The sequence below is a fragment of the Myxocyprinus asiaticus genome, chromosome 48, assembly GCF_019703515.2.
Source record: "Myxocyprinus asiaticus isolate MX2 ecotype Aquarium Trade chromosome 48, UBuf_Myxa_2, whole genome shotgun sequence".
In the NCBI taxonomy this organism is placed as follows: Eukaryota; Metazoa; Chordata; class Actinopteri; order Cypriniformes; family Catostomidae; genus Myxocyprinus; species Myxocyprinus asiaticus.
In genome coordinates, this window is record NC_059391.1 from 24,262,694 (window position 1) to 24,275,135 (window position 12,442).

The following is a 12,442-nucleotide window of genomic DNA, read 5'->3' on the forward strand; positions in this document are numbered from 1 at the left end:
GCTTTGCTTTTTGTTTTTGTCTTGTTTTTATGTTGCTTTGCTTTACATTTTGTTTAGGCTTTTTGTTTTGTTTTTTGTTCTGTTTTGTTCCTTTGCATTTGGTTTTGTTTTGTTTTGTTTTGTTTTATTTTATTTTCAGTTTTGTTTTGTTTTGTTTTTTTGTTTTGTTTGTTTTTTGTTAAAAGCGCCCTTTGGTCCTCTCAGAACCCAAACAGAGTATGAGAGTTAAATTAATTTCCTGAACTGACTGAAATAATATTGAACCAACTTTGATCTTATCCACTGAATGATTATTATTGTTGATGATTTTTCACTGTAGGTCTGGAAGGAAGCAGGAAGCCCTTTAAGCCCTGAAAGGACCCGAATGCTGCTCGCCCTGAGAATCAATGTTTTGGCCAAAGGGTACAGTGGGGTGTCACTGGAGACTTTGCACAGCATGATACAGGCTTTCAATGGTACATTAATGCATTCCTCATTATTTTGTCTGAAGGGAGTATTGCTTGTTTGGTTTCATTGGCACAGCATATGAAACATGGTGTGCCATTTTAAGAAATATTTTTAAATCAGTTACTGGGAATAAAAGCTTCTTTAAAATAATATTAGCAAAAAGATTCTTTGAACTTCTCCCTAAGGTATACTTGGTTTTTGCTCTGTTTGTGTATGAATTTTATAGCTGGTAATTTACTGTGATTTTTCTTCTCCTATCCTATCAGCATCCTGTTTATCCTACGTCCCAGAGAAGGGAACAGTAGGTGCCAGTGGAGATCTCGACCCTCTCTCTCACCTTGCTCTCAGTCTAATGGGAGGGGGCAAGATGTGGTCACCCAAGAGCGGCTGGGCAGATGCCAAATACGTGAGCATCTTTTGTTTCCTGACTGGTAACAAAAGAAATACAGAAATCTGATATATGGCAATGTATGTTTATGTACTGTATGGTTTGCCTTATATGCTATAAGAAAGTCACATAGTTGTATGTTTTCAAAATATTACAAAAATTTCAATTTTTGTGCATGTAATGTAAATTTTACCAAATCAGATTGGAATTTTAATATGTACAAATACTGTATGCCCAAATATTAACTATAATTTTACAGTATATATGTGTTCATACAGTACTTTATATATGACCATAAATTGGATTTCTGTAGAGGTTTAAATGTATTTGATGCTGTGTTTGCAAAACTTTGCCTGGCAATAAAGAAACCAATGCATAAACATATTTACTCTCTTTTTTAAGCCTTTAAAGTCACATTTGACCTTTATAATTTCCACAGGTATTGGGGGTTCATGGTTTGAAACCCATATCTTTGAAGCCAAAGGAGGTACGGTTAATCGCCTGACTGTTCTGTTCTGTTCTGTTCTGTTCTGTTCTGTCAGTATCTTCCTCTACTGACTTACAGTTGTTTTGTAAGTCAAAAATGTGTGTCCTTGACCTATCTGATCTATAGTTTTTAACAGTGGTTCTCAATTGGTAGGTCACGACCCAAAAATGGGTTGCAGGTCTGTTCTTAAAGGATCGCGGACACCTGGGATAAAGCATGCAGCTGACCAAATAATCGGCTCATTGACTTTTATCATTTTTAGTTACATGGTTTTGCTCTGTTTTTAGTGGATTTGATATGTTTATCTTTGTCTGCAGGATTTGGCTTTGATCAATGGGACACAGATGATCACTTCTTTGGGAGCAGAGGCCGTGGAGAGAGCTGAGGCCATCGCCCAGCAGGCTGACATCATTGCTGCTCTGACCCTGGAAGTCCTGAAGGGGACCACCAAAGCATTTGATAGTGGTGAGGACAAACAAACAGCATGACAATGACAGTATTATTCACAGACTGTGGCAAGGAACACAAAACTCCATAAGATGTTGGTTAATGGAGAAATTTAACCTTGGGAGAAACCAGGCCCCCAGTGGGGGCCAGTTCCCCTCTGGCTAGACAGCATGAATTTAATGCCAATATTAGTTATTTGTGTGCAGTGCAAGTCATGGTTTAAAAATAGTAAACTACAGTAAGTGTTAAGGGTCAGTGTTTAAACAAAGATTTTGTATGAACTGTAAGATTAATGACTAATGTCTTTAAAGTCCATCCTGGATTAACTGCAGAAGTTCACATAGATGCATTGTCCTATGTTAGTTGGCTGATGAAGGCTTTTGTTGGCAATTAATTGATAGTCTATGTATTCAAGAGTGTAGTCCATCAATAGACAAAGGTGATGCAGGCAGAGATCAATGAGGTGCATCACAGTTCAACCGGCAGGTCATTTCGGTGAGGTTCATTGGGGTCCATCCTAAATCCAAGTTTCAGTTAGTGACATATGAAGTATCCGATGTCTTACAGTTGGAGTTGGCATCAGCTCATCCTCTGAAGTCCATCGTAATAAACTGAAGTGATGTCTGGATAGCACCGGCTGTAGTTTGTCTTCATCACTCATCGACACATAGCAGTGGAGTCCGACACCAAGCAGGAACGGAGCTGGATCTGGCTATGAATCCCGGGGTTGAGACAGGGAAACAAATAGAATAATATTAGCATAGATGCCATTCAATTTATTGCAGAGTTATAGATTATGAGAAATGTTTCTGAGAAATGTTTCTGGTTCCGGCAGACTGAACTTAAGCAGCCTAATTGTGAGTTGATGGATAAATTAGGTGTATGCCTGGCTAAATAGACGAGTCTTTAATCTAGACTTAAACTGTGTGAGTGTGTCTGCGTCCTGAACAGTGTAATGAAATAATCTCCTCTATTAGCTTTTGAGACAGCTTATTTTTAATTGCATTTTTTGCATAGAAATACATTTTTGCTTACAATGCTAAAACTTAAATAAGTGCCACTGCAGATTGATGACTTAATTTTGTTTTAAAACAATTACTTGTGTAGCCTTACATATTTAAGAAACAGCTACATGCAATAGGGGCTGAATAATTATGACATGGCTGTATTTTAAAAAATTCTGCTATTTAGAAATATTAGGTTATATATTCACACTATGACTTTGAATGTGTCACTCAACTGATATAGATGTAAAGTTTAAAAATTCTGGGTCATCAGAAAAGCTTACCTTTGTAAATCCTTACTGTCTTGGGGGGGTTGAATAATTTCGATTGCAACTGTATATATATATATATATATATATATACAGTATATATATCTTATATATCTTATATAAGTACTTAAGTGACCTTCTACCACGCTATATTCCATCACGTTCATTACGATCACAAAATTCTGGCCTGTTAATAGTTCCTAGAATATCAAAATCCACAAAAGGAGGTAGATCCTTTTCCTATTTGGCTCCTAAACTATGGAATAGTCTCCCTAACACAAGAAAGGTCATGGCTAAAAGTACATTTTCAAGGCACTTCAATTCCCAATAGACAAAGTTGGCAGCACCATTCATACATTTTTTAAATATGGTACAACAGCAACCTTCTTGGGGTGTGGAAGAAAGCAAAACTTCACCAGGGGAAATGTTGACTCCAGTTGACTGAATATTCAAGAAGTAATTAGGAAAGACCTGTGGAGTACTGGAAGAAGGTTTTATAGACGTATGACACTAAACTGAAAATGAGTTTTAGACCCATGGGTCAGCAGTACGTCTGGTGTAAGATGACAAGGTGATGACAAGAACGACACCATCCCCACAGTCAAGCATGGAGCTGAGTCAGTCCTGTTACGGAGGTGTTTTGCAGCTGCAGGAAATGGCTATCCTGACTATGTGACTGACACCATGGATTCTTTCAGGTATCAGGCCATTTTGGCATGAAAAATGTGATGCCTTCAGTGTGTAAATTGAAGCTCAGTGATCACTGGACTTTCCAGCAAGACGATAACACCAAGGATACATCCAAGTTGTCCAAAATCTGGTTCAGGGATAGGTCGTGAAATGTCCTTAAATGGCCCATTCAGTCCATCATTAAAATCCCATTGCAAACCTTTGTTGGGATTTCAAGGAAGCAGTGCCAGCACAGAAACCAAAGAATGTCAATGAGCTGGAAGCTTTTGCTCATGAGAAATGTGTAAACATTCTAATAGAGAGGTGTCCGAAGCTTGAGAACACTTACCTGAAACATTTATTTGATGTTATTAAGGATAAAGGATGCTCCACAAATGATTGACTTTGGGGGTTGAATGTTTTTGACATGACATTTGTGGAGAGAATTTTTTTATTTTTTATTTTAAAATTTGGGTAAACTGAACTCTTTGTTCTCAAAATCATTCAAATGTGTATTAAAAACTTACTTTGACTGTTTACTGAGGTTTTAGTTGATGTGTTTTAATTCACATCACCAGAATGTATTGCTGGTCAGGGTGGTTGAATAATTTTGATTGCAACTGTATATACTGTATATATATAGTATATATACACATACATACTGTATATACATATATATATATATATATACATTTATATTTTTTATTTGAAAAATATATTTTTTTGAACCATGCTGTTTGCAACATACATTTACAGTATGTTTTAAATATATTTTGTCATATGCATATAGACAAAATATGACCTATATTGCAAAATGTGACTTGTGAACAGAGTTCTGTATATATGTTTAGCTGTCCACTGATCATTTTCCTTGGCATTGCATTTCCTCAATTACTGGAACTAATTTTAAAGAAAAAACTAAAGAATTCCTGCAGATATCCATGAACTGCGTCCTCATCCAGGACAGAAAGAGGTGGCCCTGCGTTTCCGCTCCCTTTTGGATTCTGATCACCACCCATCTGAAACTGCAGGTTAATCCACAGTGCTCATATACTCCAAGCTTATGATAAACCATTTAGAGGTATCTACTCTTGCTTTTCCGATTTTTCCAGAGAGCCATCGGATTTGCGACCGTGTTCAAGATGCCTACACCATGCGTTGTTGTCCACAGGTAACATCAGTGGGATTTTCCCATTGGAAATCCCAAACAAATCTAAAAATGTGTTTTCAAAATAAAATTTGTAACACATCTAAACCAAATTTTTATTCAGTGTTTGCCTTAAATTTCACAGGTCCATGGAATCATCAATGACACAATAGAGTTTGTCAAGGAAATCATTAATAATGAAATCAACAGCGCCACAGATTATCCTGTATCCTTTATTTAGAAGTTTGTACCAAATCTTCTTGTAAAGCTTGCTCTTGGAGCATGTTGCCATAATATGCCCCATTTAAAACACCTATTTATAAGATGAATTTCCATGCTGGTTCAGGCTGGTTAATGCTGGTTTGGTGCCAGTGTAACTGGTGAAATTAGCATAGCCATGCTTTTCACCAGCAAACCTTGGTGGTAAAGCTGGCTGACCAAGGAAGTCTTGCTTGTTAGAGAAGTTAAAAGGTCTGACGGGGACATCAGCACCACGTGTTGTGGACAAACATGCTGAACGCAACATATGCCAGTCTGTTCATTCAGTTTTGACCTGTTAAACTTCTTGATCTTCTGCTCTTTTGGCCTTGACTTTAAGTTAGATGGTATTCGCAGAGAGAGGTGAGACCATTTCTGGCGGAAACTTCCACGGAGAACATCCAGCAAAGGTATTTCACCTTTCAAAAACAGAAAAACAATAAAGCCATTTATTTAGCAAAGCGCATCACCATCAGTAACATCCTTCTGTTGCCTTCTGCCCTCTCTTTCTCTCTTCTTCCATTTATAGGCTTTGGAGTGCATGAATTGGCCTCCATCAGTGAGAGACATATTGAAAGGCTCTGTAATCCTTCTCTTAGTGAGCTGCCTGCATTCCTCGTCAATGAAGGAGGCCTGAACTCTGGATTCATGATTGCACACTGCACTGCCGTGGCTCTTGGTCAATATCAACGTTTATAAAAGTTTCTCTTTTTCTAAAACAAATAGGTGACAGTTTGATTAAATTTTGACTACTGGACTGAATACTGAAGTCATGTTGACCATTAACTAAAACACATTTGTTCTCTTCAGTTTCAGAGAACAAAGTACTTTGCCACCCCTCCTCTATCGACTCACTGTCTACTAGTGCGGCTACATGTGTCTATGGGAGGCTGGGCTGCTCGCAAACGATCAGTGGTGGAGCACGTCGAACAAGGTCGAATACCTGATATCAACCTCCCATACCTCCCATATGCCCACTGACACCCACAGCAGTTCAAAATGACTAAAATTTATACTTTTGTGGTGCCCCCTAGTGGAGAAGGATTATGATGATTGAAATGTAACTTGTGCAAAGCACAAAGACACAGTTTTGTAATAATGCTTCAGAATATTTGTGATATTTATTCATAATGCAAGGAGAGAATTATTACCACCAGTGTTTCAGAATGGGGCCTACCTAAAAAGTAAAAGCTAAGGGATACTTAGTTTTTCTGCGTGCTGTTATGTCCAGAGCATGGTCGAGTGCTCAGGCTTTCTAAGTATATTCTTTGACCACAAGCCTGTACGGACATGTTCAAAGCATGCGCAATATAACTGCTTTGTAATACTCTTTTAGCATAGTCAACGCCATGTGAATGCATGGACTCTGGACAAAGACGCAGCAAGTGTGACGCGGACAGCCAATACTTCAAGAAGTAATTAGTACTTAAGTACTAGCTACTTTTTACAAGTTAATCTGTTGTGAATTCCTCATGTTTAGACAGTTTGGAATATTGCGTTACACTTGGCGCATTTTTAAGGAAATGGCATATTGACAATGCAAGCGTAACTAGCGCGTATCTTGGTTTAAATTCACCTGTTCATTTGCTTGATTGTCTGTGCAGATGTAAGTTGTGACATTACGTTAATGTTGTGTATATACAGTAGCTGATTAAGCTCACATATGTAGGATGCGTTTAAGTTAGGGTTTTATCTGCAGTGTACCATAACTGGATTGAGTAAATACAAGTGCAATACAAGTTAAGCTCAGTTGAGAGTATTTGTGACATGATGTTGACTACCACAAAAATTGATTTCAACTCATCCCTCCTTTAAAAAAAAATATCAAAAATTGATGTTGCAGTGAGGCACTGCCACTTACAATGGAAGTGAATGGGGCCCATTTTTGGAGGGTTTAAAAGCAGAAATGTGAAGTTTATCACTTTTATTAATTCTTCTGTTAAAATGCATGTATTATTTGAGCTGAAAAGTTGTTTAAATCATAATTTATACTGTCATTTTAGAGTTTTAGGGTTTGTTGACACAGAAAAGGTTAGTAAGTGGTTTTATCACACTAAAATCATGTTTACACTTATATTGTTTATGTCTTGTGGCTATAATTTAAAATAAATAAGTAAAGAGGGATGAGTTAAAATACATTTTTGTGGTAATCAACATTATGCCACAAATGCTGTCGATTGAGCTTAACTTGAATTGAACCCGTAACATTCATTTTATGCATTGTTAAAATCGTGCAGTATTTTTTCTCATCATATTTTCGTCAACAGTATGGTTTAATTAAAACCATTTCATTATCTTTACAATGCATCTTTTCTCATCTTCATTATTGTATACAAAATGAATAAACTTTCGTCAGCGAACATTTTTGTCAGTAATTTCGTTGACAAGATTAACACTGGATGTGAACTGTTCACATGTCTAGAATACACTAGGCTGCACGCGGACAGTCCGCGCAGACTGTGCTGATGACAAAATGTGCGTCACACACAATGTGCAAGATAAAATTTGTGTGTGTGATTGCATTTGTCTACAGACCACCAATCTTCAAATAGAGATAAAAAATGCTAAATGCCTGTGATTTTGAGTGAGAACAAAGTCGTATATGTCTGTTTTTTGTTTGCTTACAGTGTTGGCTATTGAGCTGTTAGCAGCCTGTCAGGGTACTGAGTTTCTACGCCCCCTCCGTACAACGACGCTATTGGAGAAAATGTATGACCTTGTGCGCAGTACAGTCAAGTGGGTCGAACAGTGTTACACTAACCTCAAAAACCCCAAAATACTGAACATATGGTTAATAATTATCAAACATCTTTTCATGAGCCTCTTCCTCCTTGTCTGTTTTCTCTCTGTCTGCATTTCATTATCTGATCCCCAGGCCCTGGATCAAAGACAGATTCATGGCTCCGGATATTGAAGCTGTGCATCGGCTTCTCGTTGACCAGAAGGCAAGAATCACTGTAACCATCACACACATGGATGATACCTTAAATCTTGTGGCTTTTTGAGGAGAGGTGTGCTATTACTTTTCTAAGCGACCAGATGTACGGCAGACCATAATGCGGGCAAAAAAATCCCATAGACTTACATTGAAAGAGCACCGAGACATATATAGGGACCAGGACTCTTTTGACTTGGACCAATAAGCAACCACCTAGCAATGCCCTGGCAACCAACAAAAATATCCTAACCACATAGCAGTACTCTAAAATCCACTCACAACACCTTAGTAACCACATAGAAACACCCTTGCAACTACCCACAACACGGGCAGGCACCACTGACATTTTCTTCAGATAATTGAAAAGTTTCAATGTGTTATTGTGGTCTAGCTTTTGATATACATGGTCCAAACAGAATGGTAATTATTTTATATAAAATACATTTATAATTAATATTACAAACAGAAGTTTTTTAAATCCTGATGCATTATAGATGTATTATAATATGCAGTCTTGTTTCTGCAAGTTTAGCATTTGTGTAAGTTTGGTGCTCTTATAATTATGTTATACACTCATGAGCACTTTATTAGGAACACCTGAACACCTACTTATTCATGTTCACATCAACCATCAGAATGGGGAAAAACTTTGATCTCAGTGATTTCAACGATTTCGGCTCTCTGTTCTTGGCTGACAGAAGTGGAACTCGACGTGATCTGCTGTTGTAGCCCATCAGTCTCAAGGTTCAACATGTTGTTCATTCTGAAATGCTATTCTGCTCTTAACAACTGTACAGAGTGGTTATCTGAGTAACCATAACCTTTTTTGTCAGCTTGAAACTCTAGAGACTGTTGTGTGTGAAAATCCCAGGAGATCAGCAGTTACAGAAATACTCAAACCAGCCCGTCTGGCACCAACAATCATGCCATGGTCGAAATCACATAGATCACATTTTTTCCCCATTCTGATAATTGATGTGAACAATAACTGAAGCTCCTGACCCGTATCTGCATGATTTTATGCACTGAACTGCTGCCATACAGTTGGCTGATTAGATAATTGCATGAATAAGTAGGTGTACAGGTGTTCCTAATAAAGTGCTCGGTGAGTGTATATTATATTACTGTATGTATGGTACATGTTGTACTGTATGTAATTATATACATTAATTATATAGAACATGCATACAAAAGTGCACCGTTTTAAGCATTTTGTCTGACTGATAGCATAGCATTAGATATCTGTTTCTTCATGAGCATATTTGACATGAAACTAGTTTTATCTCCCTGTTTTTATCTGTTGCATTCAGGTGTGGAATATTGCAGGACCGTACATCGAGAAATATTGTATGGAACACATACCAGAGTCCCACCCCTCTTCTCCCACAGTTTTTACTCTGGATCTCCCCCCGTCACCATGGAAACGGGTCAGGCTGGAGTGACAGAGATGACACACACTGATACTATCCTGCAGTCTCGCATTCAAAAAATTAGCATGAATTCATATAGAGCTTCTTCAGTGGGCAGCATTTGTGCATATTTCAACTTAGTTCTTATTGTTGTTTAAATGTTTTCACTGCTTTCTCAGGTGTTGTTTTCCCTGAATTAAGTCATTGTAGGATGTTTTTGTAAAATGTTCCGCTGCAGCTGTATATGCAGTTTGTCAGTCTCTGGATTAGCCCCTTGATCAGCACTATAGTGAATAAATGTCTTTTAATATCAATGTTTATTTTATATTCCAAATTTCAATGAAGAAAGCACACAGTGAGGGGCAGCCAAGTCTTTTATGTTTTTATTCAGATAATGAAATGTTTATGGACCAGTTGTATCAGTCCTGCCTTAAAGGAAGTGTCTTTGATCTCATTCTTGAACTAACACTCCGATTTCCTGTGTGGTCATGTTGGATATTTTGACAGGTGGAATTGGTCTTTTTGTGGAGACTCACTGTCATGTGAAATGTTGTTTTTACTCTCCTAAAACACTGTTTTTGCTAACAGAATTCATTGCTCTGTGTCAGTTCCATCGGCTCATGCTGAAAAAGGAGTAAAATCACATTTATTGCTTTGTTTATAGTTTGTACACACACATTGTTCCCACACATATGAGATGTACTGGGGGTGGTGTAGCCTGCTTCTTGTGCTCCCCCCAGTCGGACGAAACAGACACCCACCACCCCAAAATATAACTCGACAGGGTGATCAGGACACCGAAGAGAAGTGGAGGGGTCTTGTATCACCCTGAAGGGGTTTATTTTGTGATGACAACCGTCTGACTGTACATTATCCCACTTATTACACAGCTAATAAATAAATAAATAAACATAAAAGATTGATTTGCATTGAAATTATGTAATTAAGTGACAAGTAATAAATTGCAGAACAGCTGAAATCCCCCTCTGATTTGTGTCAGAGTTCTGTTTGTCTATATTTTGTAGTTAATGACTGTCTGATTGCTCATTATTCATGTTATTACAAGACTACTTGCCAAATAAATATATAAATAGACATTAAATATTAATTTGAGTTTAAATTATTTTATTGGCTTACTTGTAGTGATTGCACAGTGATCCGAGAAGCAGTCTGATACGTTTTAATCCCCGAATGTGCGGTTGTTACTCAGAGATGTCAGACTGCTAGATGGCGCCATTGACCAGTCAGAATTGAGTATTCCAGTGTGCTGTGTAATAATCAAATTTAATTAATCAGCTACACATTAATAAGGTTTTATTTGTTAATTAGTACAACACCAATTCCAAAAAAGTTGGTACAGTATGAAAAACGCTATTAAAAACAAAAAGTAGTGATTTGTAAGTTATATTCACCCTTTGCTAAATTGAAAACACTACACCTACACATTATCTGATGTTTTACCTTGTGAATTTCTTTGTTTTTTTTATGTACAGTAATTTCAAATCAGATGATTGCAACACACTCCAAAAAAAGTTGAGACAGTGGCAATTTTAAGACTAATAACAATTTGACGACTAGACCTTCAAGAGCAATGATCATTCAAGATTTGTCAATTTGCCAACAGATGCTTCAGCAAATAATCCAGCACTTTGAGAATAATGTTCCCCAAAGGCAAATTGGAAGGATTTTGGGCATTTCACCCTCTACAGTGCACAATATAGTTAAAAGATTCAAGGAATCTGGTCAAATCTCGGTGCATAAAGGGCAAGACGAAAACCATTTCTGAATGCGCGTGATCTCTGATCCCTCAGACATCACTGTCTTAAAAAACATCATTCATCTGTAATGGATATCATGAACATGGGCTTGGGATAACTTTAGTATACCTTTGTTAGTCAACACCACCACTCAAGTTAAGACTTTACTATGTAAAGGAGAAGCCATACATCAACACTGTCCCGAAGCGCTGCTGACTTCTCTGGGCTTGGTCTCATCTTAGATGGAAAGTAGAATAGTGGAACTGTGTTTTTTGGTCCGATGAGTCCACATTTCAAAATGTTTTTGAAAAACACAGCCATCGTGTTATTCGGGCCAAAAAGGAAAAGGACCATCCAGCTGTCATCAGCGTCAGGTTCAAAAGACAGTGTCTGTATGGGCCAGGGGTGTGTCATTGCCCATGGCATAGGTAACTCACACATCTGTGAGAACACATGAATGCAGACAGATATGTAAACATTTTGGAGCAGCATATACTGCCATCCAGCACCATCTTTTCCAGGGACATCCCGGAATTTTCAGCAGGACAACTTCATACCACATACTGGCCGAATAAGCAGAGAGTGTGGGTGCTAGATTGGCCTGCTTGCAGTCCTGACAATCTCCAATTGAGAATGTGTGGAGCATTATGAAGCGCACAATACAGCAATGAAGACCCCGTACATTTGTGCAGCTAAAGACCTACATAATGGATGAATGGGGGAAAATGTCACTTTTTAAACTTAACAAACTTGTGTCTTCAGTGCCCAAATGCTTAATAAATGTTATTAGAAGAAATTTCACAGTGGTAAACACTCAACTGTCCCAACTTTTTTGGAGTGTGTTGCAATCATCTGATTTGAAATTACTGTACATAAAAATTAAAAAAAATAAAAAAACAATGAAATTCACAAGGTAAAACATCATATAATGTTTAGCTGTAGTGCTTTCAATATAGCAAAGGCTGAATATAATTTACAAATCACTCCTTTTTGTTTTTATTAGCATTTTTCATACTGTATCAACGTTTTCGGAATTGGGGTTGTAAATGCATTAGGTATTATGAAGTAACAATGAACAATATTTTTTAACTGCATGTATTAATCTTGGTTATTGTTTGTTTATCAAAAAAAATCAATTGTTCATTGTTAGTTTATTTTAGTTTAAAATGCATTAACTAACCACATACAACACATTTAATGTAAATATATATATATATATATA

At 37.3% G+C, this 12,442-nt stretch overlaps 1 pseudogene; it reads left to right on the plus strand.

Annotated features, from left to right (window-relative positions):
* The first annotated feature begins 340 nt into the window (after positions 1–340).
* Positions 341–9,496, plus strand: LOC127437559 (histidine ammonia-lyase-like; annotated as a pseudogene).
* Positions 9,497–12,442: the final 2,946 nt, after the last annotated feature.